Here is a 15,268-nt window from a genome sequence, read left to right as displayed (position 1 = left end):
CATCCCACCTCCACCTTCCTCTCATCCCACCTGCACCTCCCACTCATCCCACCTGCGCCCCCTACTCAACCCACCTGCACCTCCCACTCATCCCATCTGCACCTCCCAATCATCCCACCTGCACCTTCCTCTCATCCCACCTGCACCTTCCTCTCATCCCACCTGCACCTCCTACTCATCCCACCTGCGCCCCCTACTCAACCCACCTGCACCTCCTACTCATCCAACCTGCACCTCCCACTCATCCCACCTGCACCTCCTACTCAACCCACCTGCACCTCCCACTCATCCCACCTGCACCTCCTACTCAACCCACCTGCACCTCCCACTCATCCCACCTGCACCTCCTACTCAACCCACCTGCACCTCCCACTCATCCCACCTGCACCTCCTACTCAACCCACCTGCACCTCCCACTCATCCCACCTGCACCTCCTACTCAACCCACCTGCACCTCCCACTCATCCCACCTGCACCTCCTACTCAACCCACCTGCACCTCCCACTTATCCCACCTGCACCTCCTACTCAACCCACCTGCACCTCCTACTCAACCCACCTGCACCTCCTACTCAACCCACCTGCACCTCCTACTCAACCCACCTGCACCTCCTACTCAACCCACCTGCACCTCCCACTCATCCCACCTGCACCTCCTACTCAACCCACCTGCACCTCCCACTTATCCCACCTGCACCTCCTACTCAACCCACCTGCACCTCCTACTCAACCCACCTGCACCTCCTACTCAACCCACCTGCACCTCCTACTCATCCCACCTGCACCTCCCACTCATCCCACCTGTGCCCCCTACTCAACCCACCTGCACCTCCTACTCAACCCACCTGCACCTCCCACTCATCCCACCTGCACCTCCTACTCAACCCACCTGCACCTCCTACTCAACCCACCTGCACCTCCCACTTATCCCACCTGCACCTCCTACTCAACCCACCTGCACCTCCTACTCAACCCACCTGCACCTCCTACTCAACCCACCTGCACCTCCTACTCATCCCACCTGCACCTCCCACTCATCCCACCTGTGCCCCCTACTCAACCCACCTACAACTCCTACTCAACCCACCTGCACCTCCTACTCAACCCACCTGCACCTCCCACTCGTCCCACCTGCACCTCCCACTCATCCCACGTGCACCTCCTACTCAACCCACCTGCACCTCCCACTCATCCCACCTGCACCTCCTACTCAACCCACCTGCACCTCCCACTGATCCCACCTGCACCTCCTACTCAACCCACCTACACCTCCTACTCAACCCACCTGCACCTCCCACTCATCCCACCTGCACCTCCCACTCATCCCACCTGCACCTCCTACTCAACCCACCTGCACCTCCCACTCATACCACCTGCACCTCCCACTCATCCCACCTGCACCTCCTACTCATCCCACCTGCACCTCCTACTCATCCCACCTGCACCTCCCACTCATCCCACCTGCACCTCCCACTCATCCCACCTGCACCTCCTACTCAACCCACCTGCACCTCCCACTCATCCCACCTGCACCTCCTACTCAACCCACCTGCACCTCCCACTCATACCACCTGCACCTCCTACTCAACCCACCTGCACCTCCCACTCATCCCACCTGCACCTCCTACTCAACCCACCTGCACCTCCCACTCATCCCACCTGCACCTCCCACTCATCCCACCTGCACCTCCCACTTATCCCACCTGCACCTCCTACTCAACCCACCTGCACCTCCCACTCATTCCACCTGCACCTCCCACTCATCCCACCTGCACCTCCCACTTATCCCACCTGCACCTCCTACTCAACCCACCTGCACCTCCCACTCATTCCACCTGCACCTTTCTCTTGAACAATGTCATCTTCAATACACTGTTAGACTTGGTTTTATCTGTCCATCTGATCTTTATTGTATTTCTTCTGGCTTCGCTGCGTCAAAGGCCTATGGCCTTTCAGAATCTGCTGGAACCTTTACATTCCGGCCATTTATTCATTTTTCCATGTAGAAAGGCTAGCATTATGTAGTACCAATAGTCCTTCAGAAGACGATTGGTATTAGGATTTAATATCAAGATCTTTTGTTTTCGGTTTACCCAGACTGGATTTAGTGGTATACATTTGTGATGTGTGAACTTATAGTTCACTTTTCTGAGACCAGTGGAACAGTTGAACACTGCCTCACCTCGCCACTACCAGTACAAGCTACAGCAGTACTTATGGTATTGCATCTCGGCAGTGATAATACGAACATGACACAGAGTCAAAAATCACATACAGTGGACCATAAAATGGACAAGATCATGAGAATCTGTAAGATTTTAGAAACTGAGCCCATTAGATATACACAAAGTTACAATTAGTAATCATTTTATCGCGAGAAGAAGAGTTTAAACTGCTCCTCAACTCAGGAACCGTAGCGATACAGACGAAGAAAAACCACCACCATATACGTGGTTGAAAGCAGTGTATTTGCCACTAAACTAGTTTAGCAGTATACTGACCCCACTCACTGCAGCAAATATCGAGCTGAAGGATGTAAGAACAGTTAAATTTGGATGAAAATGGCGCAGAAATAAAACACCCAGAGAGAGGCGTGAAGATAGAGAACTGCATTGGAGAACAAGTTATCTTGTCTAGGGACAAAATACAGCCTTGTCAGGATCACAAAAGTAAATATGTTAAGAAGTCACACAGTGCCTTACATATTTTAAATTTGGTCACTGTACAAGAAACTGTTCCCTTAAAAATGGCTGCAGTATCTGTACAAAACCACATTCGTATAGACAGCTAGAATTGAATTGTGTGGGGGGTGGGGAGGGCATACGGCAGCAGCAGCTGTCTGCGCTTGGAAGGGTAAACATTAGGCTTGAGTAAATGACCACTTCAAATAACTTTCAGAATGTCCCGTCACTCTTCAATATAACAAGTCACCAGCAACAGTGAACAGGTGTGAGCCAGAGCAACAAAACATGTATGAGACCAAGGTACACACAAGGACTCCAGTTGACCGCTCATACCGTAGCACCGACCAAATATCATGCCAAATGCGTCTTATCCAGCCTGGCTCACTTTCTGTAAATAGTTACCCATAATGCGATAAGGTCCGAGTCCTTGCTAGCAATAACAGCAACATTAGCAGTCGATGAAAAACATGTGGATAGTGAACAGACTACTAGAAGTCAATGTGCTCACTATCGTTGTACCAGATGAGTACAAACAACTAATCGCAAACTCAACAAAAAATATAAAACTAAGATACATTGGCACAAGAGTAGGAACACGTGATACAGAACCTTAAAACAAACTTGCGTTTTACAGAGGGAAGAAAGTGCTTCAGTGGATCTCCTTCCTGAATAACCAGTCACTAATCAGTCTCTCGAAGATAGGAATCTGGACGACAGATGTCTCCACCCACAAGGAAAATCATCTTTCGAAAGGGCACAAAACGGGTTTTAAATCACCTGGATACAAGTAGCAAACAACACTAAATCTGAATAAGTCACTGATGCAGAAGATCAAGAAAATAAATTGTTATCAGACGATGACATAAACTAATATTTGGGTTGTTTCACAAACAGTAAGAGAAACCAGTTTAAAACACTTGAAAAAAACCAGATCAGCAACAGTAAACACGTCTGAGACAGGACAATATAACACTTGAGTCCAACGTACAGACAAGGATTCCACTTGACTCCCACTTAAGAAACAAAGAAATAATCTTAACTAACACAGTACACCACTGGAACTAGCTAGAAGAAATGTAAATGTATTAAGTTCTGAAAATGGACATTACTATCGTGCAACTTAAAATATAAAACACTTCTTTAACAAGTGCCAACTTAATGACAGAAAAATTTATTACACAAACACTCCACACCGTCCTAACTAACTCTGCCTCTGTTATATTCTCCCTCGCTGGTATCAGATCAAGCATATTAAACCTTAAACCACACCCTACCCTGAAGCGCTGTATGACCCTTGTGGGTTTAGCGCTTAATATTGATAATAATAATCTTAAGTGTCTGCTAGAAACAGAATTATGCAACTACAACCCTGACATAATTATTCTTTAAGGAAACAGCGACCAGAATGAAATAACTGATTAAATTACAAGCGTATTTTACAGTGAAAATATCTAGAGGATAACACAGTGAGGTAGAGAGGTGGCGGTTTCTTAATTTACATACAGAAAATTTATTAGAGAAAGTAAAAGCCTGGCACGATTATGTAAGATTGTCACCACTACAGCTATATAAGCAGCAGACTTCAACGCTCATCACCCACTTCTGCTCAACTGCCGTAATTAATAAGTGGTCCATAAGAAGACAACTTTAATCCGTTATGAAAACTGACTTTTCAGGTCCCAGTCTTCAAAACTTGGAAGAACGAATACGCAAAAAAAAACGGACACTTCGCTCACCAATACAGATTGCGACTTATTTCAGTGTGGGAAAGGCAACTTACCAGTAAAAATACAACAACAAACCAACCCCCATCCTCGGAGTTTTTATAACGGCTAGACCGAATATACATAAAAGATATACTTGCCTACTGTAACGTCCTGAATAATGATTATATGATCCAGTTAGAAAATCAACCAACCAGACAATAACCAGTCTGTACGATTGCATAGCATAAACTATTAACCCCAACTCTAACAGCTCATTTGAAAAGATAATCCCGCATAAAAACCAACACGAGAAATAAAACACAAAATGGTGAAATACCAGACAGTAAACTGAAGATGGACATCAACCGAGGTTAGGTTAGGTAAGGTTTGTTAGGAAACAGGACAAGTGTTTCCTGACGCAGGTCTTTAGTCTTATGATGACCCACAGCTGGAGCTTTAGGTCATGTGACCGAGGCCTTCCACTGGCTTACCCCTCCATCACTTTACAAAAATAGGGTTAAGATTATAACCGTTAGATACTATTACAGAGCTCCCAACCTTCAGTCCTAAAAATAAAACCTGATAAAACAGGAACGAAGGTTCTAAGAAAACCATTTAATACCTTGTAATAATTTGACAAACGAAGTTGAAGCAGTTAGAAGAGCAGACAGATGACCCACAAGATCATGGCTGTGCTAGGAAAGAAATACTGTCTCGGAAGAACCGACAAGTTAATAATTGACACACTTGGACAACACTTGGGAATTTTTATTTTGGAAATGTTTAGTCACCCAGTGGCTTCTTCAGTCCAATACAGAGAAGAAGGGTGGGAGACGAGGCTGAGGGACTGATTACCTCAAACTCCTCCTCATCTTCCACCGTTCTTCAACATTCTGGACTGAAAAATCCACCAGCTGGCAAAGTATTTCAAGGATAAAGATTCCTAAGTGTTGCCCAAGTGTATCACTTATCAAGAATACTTCAGACCCTAAAGTTGGGTTAAAGTATACACAGTCAGCACATATACACTGAGAGGAACACTACTATCAGTATACATAGAAAGTATTCACATCTAAAGCAATATTTGAAAGAATTATCCTGGAATACAAAGCTACAATGAAGAGACATAAACAAGCGTTACGAGGAGCTCCACGAAATGTATGAAAATGATACCAAACAATTTACAGTGGTCCCCCGCTTTTCGTAGTTCCCGGCAATCGTAAAATTCGATAATCATAGAGGTATTTTCGTATAAACATGGACTCGCTTTTCATAGGTTGACTCACGAGTCGTAGTTCGTCCGGGACGCGTACCCACGGCGTGAGCCAGGGTGGCAGCCAGTCTGACATTGTTTACCAGTGAGCGAAGGTCCCCTCACGTGATCCAGCAAAATATTTCATAATATTCCATTTATTTTAGTGCTTGCAAGTACTAAATAAGCTACCATGGCTCCAAAGAAAGCTCCTAGTGCCAAGCCTGTGGTAAAGAAGGTGAGAAATACGATTGAATTTAAGAAAACAATCATTGAACAATATGAAAGTGGTACAAGTGTGGCCGAACTGTCCAGGATGTATAAGAAACCCTACACAACCTTACGTTCCATAGTGGCCAAGAAAAATGAAATAAAGGATGCTGTTGTTGCAAAGGGAGTAACTATGCTGACAAAAATGAGATCACCAGTACTGGAAGAGGTTGAGAAGTTATTATTGGTGTGGATAAATGAGAAACAATTAGCAGGAGATACTCTTATGACTTCGTTTATTTGTGAAAAGGCTAGGCAGTTGCATGAAGATTTGGTAAAGAAATTGCCTGCAAATAGTGGTGAAGTGAGTGAATTTAAGGCCAGCAAAGGCTGGTTTGAGAGATTTAAGAACCGTACTGGCATACACAGTGTGGTAAGGCATGGTGAGGCTGCCAGTTCGGACCACAAGGCGGCTGAAAAATATGTGCATGAATTCCAGGAGTACATAGAGGCTGAAGGACTGAAACCTGAACAAGTGTTCAATTGTGACGAAACAGGCCTCTTTTGGAAGAAAATCCCAAAGAGGACCTTCATTACACAAGAGGAAAAGGCAATGCCAGGACACAAGCCCATGAAAGACAGGCTGACGCTAATGTTCTGTGCTAATGCTAGTGGGGATTTCAAAGTGAAGCCATTACTAGTGTACCATTCTGAAAATCCCAGAGTGTTCAGGAAAAACAATGTTATGAAGGGTAAATTATGTGTGTTTTGGAAATCTAATAGTAAGGCATTGGTCACGAGGGAAATTTTCGTCGAGTGGTTCAATGAAGTGTTTGGCTCTAGTGTGAAGTAGTATCTCCTGGAAAAGAAATTGGATCTCAAGTGCCTGCTAGTAATGGACAATGCACCTGGTCATCCTCCAAACTTGGATGACCCAATTTTCGAGGAGTTTGGGTTCATCACAGTAAAGTTCTTGCCCCCGAATACCACTCCTCTCCTCCAACCCATGGACCAGCAGGTTATTGCAAACTTTAAAAAACTCTACACAAAAGCAATGTTTCACAGGTGCTTGACTGTGACCACAGACACTCACTTGACCCTAAGGGAATTTTGGAGAGAACACTTCAGCATCCTCCACTGCATAACCCTTATAGGTATGGCTTGGGAGGGAGTGACTACCAGGACTTTGAACTCTGCCTGGAGAAAATTGTGGCCAGATTGTGTCGACAAGAGGGATTTTGAAGAATTTGGGACTGACCCTAATGAGCCTATGTCTGTTGTAAAATCAATTGTGGCACTGGGGAGTTCCATGGGGTTGGATGTGAGTTTGGAGGATGTGGAAGAATTGGTGGAAGACCACAATGAAGAGCTCACCACTGAGGAGCTGCAAGAGCTTCAGCAGGAAGAGCAACACATCGCAGCTCAGAATCTTGCTGCAGAGGAGGAGGAAGAGAGATGGAAGAAGGTGCCTTCTTCAGAAATTAATGAGATTTTTACTATGTGGGGTAAGATGGAAAGCTTTATGGAGAAACATCACCCTAACAAGGTTGTTGCAAGACAGGTTGGCAACATGTACAGTGACAAAGTCTTGGGCCATTTTAGGGAAGTGTTAAAGAGACGCCAGAAACAGAGCTCTCTCCACAGTTATTTTGTGAGACAGGACTCCAGTGACTCTCAAGGTGGTCCTAGTGGCATTAAGAAACAGAGAAGAGAAGCAACCCCAGAAAAGCAAATGGTACCTGAGGTGTTGATGGAAGGGGATTCCCCTTCCAAACTATAAACAATCCACTCTCTCTCCTCCTCCAGTCTCCCATACACTAAGAAGAATCTCTAATAAAGGTAAGTGTTATGCTGTTAATGTTTCATTCATCATTTCCCATTGTATTGTTTATGTACTACATGCATATTTCATGTAAAAAATTTTTGTTTTAATACTTCTGGGTGTCAGGAACGGATTAATTGTATTTACATTATTTCTTATGGGGAAAATTGATTCGTAAATCGTAAATTTCGTTTATAGTAACGGCTCCAGGAACGGATTAATTACGAACAACGAGGGACCACTGTATTCCAAGAAAGAAATCAGCGAAAAAAAAAATATAATGGTTTTAACGGAAGGTGCTGGAAAAGCATGATAAAGTCAGGACTCTGTACCAATATATGAAAAGTGCCAACCCGGGGACATACGAGAGTATATCAAGCTAGACAATAATATACAGAGGTTGAAGAGGACAGAAATCCTTACAAGAAAGTTTTTGGGTAAGAATAAAACAAGTTAAATATTTTGTTGAAGTTGTAAAAAATAATTGTGAAAGATAGGCTACAAGGAATTAATGAAGACAGAATCACAAATCTAGAAGAGGAGTGTGTGATACTAAACATTAAACCCCTGAGTATGTAGAGTAACACGATGGACATTGTAAATATAACACATTAATGAATAAACATATTTTCTGTGTGGCAACTGGTTGTATTATAACAGAGGCTCTTTGTATTGCAACCCACTATTGTAAATACAAAATCTCAATGTACTGTTTGCAAAGACATAAAATAAATAACTGATAAAAGGATCCATGCAAAATTTCAACTGTATCAATATGAATTATATGAGACGTGAGGTGACCTAAGACGCTATCCATTTGGACCAATAAAATATACAATTACTTCAAGATGTGTGTTTATTCAAAATATATTATTTCCTATCCATCCATGTACTAATTCTTTTATTGAGCATTATAATCTATTAACCAGTTAAATGAAAGGTAAATATATATGTTCTATAAAACTTACCCGAAAAAAACCTTAGAATCTCCATTTTGTTGAGATATTAACCTTTTCGGCAGGTTTCTTCACTATTATTGCCCAGACACCCAAATAAAAATCATTATATGCAGTTGTACTCTTGTTTATTTACACTTCATATAGATTCTCGTATCCAGTTGAAAATCATAATTCTTTTTTTTTGTACCTATTCTTTTTTCTTTGATAAACTGTTATGTACGAGGCTTTCCAAAACAGTGAATCATACTGTAGATTGTCACTTGGTGGATGTTCTTCTAGTACCCGAAAAACACAAGAGATCTCATACCAAGATGATGTCACACAGGCCTAAATATGCAGCAGTTGGGTATCTTTATGGATGGAGTTTCGCCTACACAGTAGGCTTCTTCAGTCAAATGCAGAGACAGCAGGTATGGTAGTGAAATGAAGATGATGTAATCAGTCCATCAGCCTTGGAGAAATAGCATTCGAGGTGGTGAGTCCCTCAGCTTGGAGAAGAGTTCAGCTCCATAGTCTAGAACACATCGTTCCTGATCACAGAGATGAACTCCTTCCCAGGCTGAGGGACTGACCACCTCAAATACTATTTCTCCAAGGTTGATGGACTGATTACATCATCATCATTTCACTACTACACCTGCTGCCTGTGTATTTGACCGAAGAAGTCTACTGTGTAGGTGAAACATTTCAACAATAAAGTCACCCAACTGTTGCACATGTATCTTAATCTTCAACTTGTCGGTATTTTGTTCCATTTTCAACATGGATCCATTCTGAAATATTAGTATTATAGAGAAAACAGAGGGACTGTAATGCTGTTACTACTCTATATCTGTTGAGGTTTATATTTTGGTTACTCAGTATATCCAGAGAACAACAAAGCTCCAGAGGTCTCCCGTAACTCACTTTCTGTTATGTTATAATCTTTCCTGCTGGGTATCTAAATATGTTTTATGAAAACAGCAAAAAAAAACCCAGTGGAAGTCACTATGTCTGAATTTCTGAGGTTATCCTATATAATTTACACTATGTATGATAACTGCACTTATGTGTACCTGTGCTTAAATAAACTTACTAAAAATTTCAGCGAATGAAACTAATAGGTTACAGCTCATACCTCATCACTAAATGCTTTGTTATTTAACTGAGGAACTGATATAAAAATGAGAACTGCATGACTCACGAAATCGTTATGACACAATTGCAAACAAACCATACCACGGGTGGGGTTAGAATTCGCGGATCAGAGTTTAAAAACTCCAGACCGACGCTCAGTGGCTAACTTGACGGTCTGGAGTTTTGAGACTCTCTGATCGCGGGTTCTAACCCCACCCGTGGTATACTTTATGAGAACTGTATTTTGTAATATTTCTCCGAATATCTTTTGCTGTACTGAACAGCGTCCCATATATAGAACACACACACACAAATATAACACAGATTATGTAATATATTTACCTGGAGTTTACCTGGAGAGAGTTTCGGGGGTCAACGCCCCCGCGGCCCGGTCTGTGACCAGGCCTCCTGGTGGATCAGCGCCTGATCAACCAGGCTGTTGCTGCTGGCTGCACGCAAACCAACGTACGAGCCACAGCCCGGCTGATCAGGAACTGACTTTAGTTGCTTGTCCAGTGCCAGCTTGAAGACTGCCAGGGGTCTGTTGGTAATCCCCCTTATGTGTGCTGGGAGGCAGTTGAACAGTCTCGGGCCCCTGACACTTATTGTATGGTCTCTTAACGTGCTAGTGACACCCCTGCTTTTCATTGGGGGGATGGTGCATCGTCTGCCAAGTCTTTTGCTTTCGTAGTGAGTGATTTTCGTGTGCAAGTTTGGTACTAGTCCCTCTAGGATTTTCCAGGTGTATATAATCATGTATCTCTCCCTCCTGCGTTCCAGGGAGTACAGGTTTAGAAACCTCAAGCGCTCCCAGTAATTGAGGTGTTTTATCTCCGTTATGCGCGCCGTGAAAGTTCTCTGTACATTTTCTAGGTCGGCAATTTCACCTGCCTTGAAAGGTGCTGTTAGAGTGCAGCAATATTCCAGCCTAGATAGAACAAGTGACCTGAAGAGTGTCATCATGGGCTTGGCCTCCCTAGTTTTGAAGGTTCTCATTATCCATCCTGTCATTTTTCTAGCAGATGCGATTGATACAATGTTATGGTCCTTGAAGGTGAGATCCTCCGACATAATCACTCCTAGGTCTTTGACGTTGGTGTTTCGCTCTATTTTGTGGCCAGAATTTGTTTTGTACTCTGATGAAGATTTAATTTCCTCATGTTTACCATATCTGAGTAATTGAAATTTCTCATCGTTGAACTTCATATTGTTTTCTGCAGCCCACTGAAAGATTTGGTTGATGTCCGCCTGGAGCCTTTCAGTGTCTGCAATGGAAGACACTGTCATGCAGATTCGGGTGTCATCTGCAAAGGAAGACACGGTGCTGTGGCTGACATCCTTGTCTATGTCGGATATGAGGATGAGGAACAAGATGGGAGCTAGTACTGTGCCTTGTGGGACAGAGCTTTTCACCGTAGCTGCCTCGGACTTTACTCTGTTGACGACTACTCTCTGTGTTCTGTTAGTGAGGAAATTATAGATCCATCGACCGACTTTTCCTGTTATTCCTTTAGCGCGCATTTTGTGCGCTATTACGCCATGGTCACACTTGTCGAAGGCTTTTGCAAAGTCTGTATATATTACATCTGCATTCTTTTTGTCTTCTAGTGCATTTAGGACCTTGTCGTAGTGATCCAGTAGTTGAGACAGACAGGAGCGACCTGTTCTAAACCCATGTTGCCCTGGGTTGTGTAACTGATGGGTTTCTAGATGGGTGGTGATCTTGCTTCTTAGGACCCTTTCAAAGATTTTTATGATATGGGATGTTAGTGCTATTGGTCTGTAGTTCTTTGCTGTTGCTTTACTGCCCCCTTTGTGGAGTGGGGCTATGTCTGTTGTTTTTAGTAACTGAGGGACGACCCCCGTGTCCATGCTCCCTCTCCATAGGATGGAAAAGGCTCGTGATAGGGGCTTCTTGCAGTTCTTGATGAACACAGAGTTCCATGAGTCTGGCCCTGGGGCAGAGTGCATGGGCATGTCATTTATCGCCTGTTCGAAGTCATTTGGCGTCAGGATAACATCGGATAGGCTTGTGTTAGTCAAATTTTGTGGCTCTCTCATAAAAAATTCATTTTGGTCTTCGACTCTCAGTCTGGTTAGCGGCTTGCTAAAAACTGAGTCATATTGGGACTTGAGTAGCTCACTCATTTCCTTGCTGTCATCTGTGTAGGACCCATCTTGTTTAAGTAGGGGCCCAATACTGGACGTTGTTCTCGATTTTGATTTGGCATAGGAGAAGAAATACTTTGGGTTTCTTTCGATTTCATTTATGGCTTTTAGTTCTTCCCGCGATTCCTGACTCCTAAAGGATTCTTTTAGCTTAAGTTCGATGCTTGCTATTTCTCTGACCAGTGTCTCCCTGCGCATTTCAGATATATTGACCTCTTTTAGCCGCTCTGTTATTCTTTTCCGTCGCCTGTAAAGGGAGCGCCTGTCTCTTTCTATTTTACATCTACTCCTCCTTTTTCTTAGAGGAATAAGCCTTGTGCATACATCGAGTGCCACCGAGTTAATCTGTTCTAGGCATAAGTTTGGGTCTGTGTTGCTTAGTATATCTTCCCAGCTTATATCGGTTAGGACTTGGTTTACTTGGTCCCACTTTATGTTTTTGTTATTGAAGTTGAATTTGGTGAATGCTCCCTCGTGACTAGTCTCATTTTGTCGGTCTGGGGCTCCATGCATACATGTCTGAACCTCAATTATGTTGTGATCTGAGTATATTGTTTTTGATATGGTGACATTTCTTATCAGATCATCATTGTTAGTGAAGATGAGGTCTAGTGTATTCTCCAGTCTTGTAGGCTCTATTATTTGCTGGTTTAAATTGAATTTTGTGCAGAGATTTAAAAGCTCGTGTGAGTGTGAGTTTTCATCAGAGCTGCCTCCTGGTGTTATTACTGCAACAATATTATTTGCTATATTCCTCCATTTTAGGTGCCTTAAGTTGAAATCCCCCAGGAGCAAGATGTTGGGTGCAGGAGCTGGAAGATTTTCCAGACAGTGGTCAATTTTTAACAGCTGTTCCTGGAATTGCTGGGATGTTGCATCCGGAGGCTTGTAGACTACCACAATGACTAGGTTTTGGTTCTCGACCTTTACTGCTAAAACTTCCACTACGTCATTTGAGGCATTAAGCAGTTCTGTGCAAACAAGTGACTCTGCAATGTACAGGCCAACCCCCCCCTTTTGCCTGTTCACTCTGTCACATCTGTATAGGTTGTAACCTGGGATCCATACTTCGTTGTCCAAGTGATCCTTTATGTGGGTCTCAGTGAAAGCCGCGAACATTGCCTTTGCCTCTGCAAGCAGTCCACGGATGAAAGGTATTTTGTTGTTTGTAGCTGGCTTTAGACCCTGTATATTTGCAAAGAAGAATGTTATCGGTCTGGTGGTATTGTTGGTACTGGGGGGGGATTTTTTTTCCGGCATTAGTATCTGTATCTGTTGGTTTGGAGTGGAGGCCATCGACTGTGGTTCCACTCCAGGAATGACTGGATTTGGTGTACGATTTCTGCCATTTCCTGCCAGTTTTTTTTCCTTCCTGGCACTAAAAAACCTCTCCCTCTTGAGTGGCTGTGGCTACCCAGGTTTTCCCATGGCCTGGATGTTTTGTATCTTTTTGTCCCCTTTAGATGGTATGCCTGGCAATTTAAGTTATAGCACAGTCTTTCCTGTACTGAAGAGGTACACATTTCAGGGTGAAAAAGCTTACAGGAAGGGAGTTTGCATTTTCCTGTTTTCATATGGGCATGGCATTTTCTAGGGTGGTCATAGTTGCATGTCCCATCTGTTTTTCCAGATTTCCCATGCCAGCAGATACCAAGTGCATAGTATGTGCACAGGCTTGGTTTCCGCTTGCCTTGGGTTTCTGTGACTGTATTCCCTGTTGGTGCATGTTTCCCTGTCTTACTTCTATCCTCCCTAGCACCAACAATGGAGCTCCCACCAGTTGTTTTTGGTAATTTATCCTCACTATTGCTATTGGAGTCCTCTTGTTTGCTATTTCCTGCGGTATTTCTAGTTTGCAATATTGGTTTTATCTTATCTTTGACTACACTTGTTTCCCTACTATGGCTCCTGTCCCCTATGAGATCATTTATATGTATTCCTTCCTGCGTATAATTCCCGACTACCTGGACAATATCTCCAGCTTCACCATTTCTGTCTCCCAGGACAGTATCTCCAGCTTCACCATTTCTGTCTCCCAGGACAGCACCTCCAGCTTCACCATTACTGTCTCCCAGGACAGTATCTCCAGCTTCACCATTTCTGTCTCCCAGGACAGCACCTCCAGCTTCACCATTTCTGTCTCCCAGGACAGTATCTCCAGCTTCACCATTTCTGTCTCCCAGGACAGCACCTCCAGCTTCACCATTACTGTCTCCCAGGACAGCACCTCCAGCTTCACCATTACTGTCTCCCAGGACAGCACCTCCAGCTTCACCATTACTGTCTCCCAGGACAGCACTATCAGCCCCACATTTACTGACTACCAGGACATCACCTCCAGCCTTACAGTTTATGACTACATGGCCAGTATCAAGGGCAGTACCATTCAGCCCAGACATTTTATGTTCCCATCTGTTGTAGAAAGCTTCCAGGTTTTCTATGAAAGCAGCTTTGATGTTGTCCTCTTTTAATACCCTTGTGATTTTAGTCCACAGATTTTCCTCATTTGAGCATACCCAAAAACACTTCTCTGTTTTAATACTGCTTGTAGCTAGTTCTGGGATATCTGCACAAGGGGCGTGACACCAATTTCCACAAAAATGACAATTTATCCATGTGGAAGCCCGTTTGTTTGACTGACCACAGACTACACAGGGCTTCATAATGATTTGAATGGTTGATTTACTGCAAATTCTACTAGCAACCTCTTGAAAATTCTATTAATAACCTTAAATGAAGCTCTAGCTATTTGTATTTCTGTTTCTAACTCTTTTTGTATATTGGACAGCTTACCGTCACGTTCCTGATTTTTAATGTTTGTGTTTATAGGGCGCCTACAACCCCATCCGTTTACAGTCTGCTTTATTGTCCAACGAAACTGTTTGAAACCAGTCCCGGGTTCGGACCAGTCAAGGGTTCGGACCAGGCAAGGGTTCGGGCCAGACGATCTGCTCTGATCAGTGGGTCACTTATTTAAAACATACTGGTCGGTGATTTGAGCTAACACATGAAGGATCTACTGGAAATTATCTACCCGAGTAATATGTGATTTGACTGATAAGTTTTGCACATAATATTGCCTCTATTGTGCTCTTAGACACCTTTTGCATATAGTTGTGGGTCAATAACAGTTTTTTTTTTTAGTATAATATCGATGTTATATTCACTGAGTCTTAGACCTGTGTTGCTTTGATGTTATAATGAATGCAAATATTTTTTAAATGTTTACCGTAAAAAATATAAAAGAAAACTTAGGTGAAACAAAGAAAATTAATTGACTAATATTTAAAAAAATTAAGATTTTTTTTTTTTTTTTTGCATTTATTTTTATTATGTCGTATATTTGGGAAA

This window comes from Cherax quadricarinatus, chromosome 81, assembly GCF_038502225.1.
Source record: "Cherax quadricarinatus isolate ZL_2023a chromosome 81, ASM3850222v1, whole genome shotgun sequence".
Classification (NCBI taxonomy): domain Eukaryota; kingdom Metazoa; phylum Arthropoda; class Malacostraca; order Decapoda; family Parastacidae; genus Cherax; species Cherax quadricarinatus.
The sequence above is the reverse complement of the archived record's forward strand: the minus strand, read 5'-3'. Positions refer to the sequence as shown.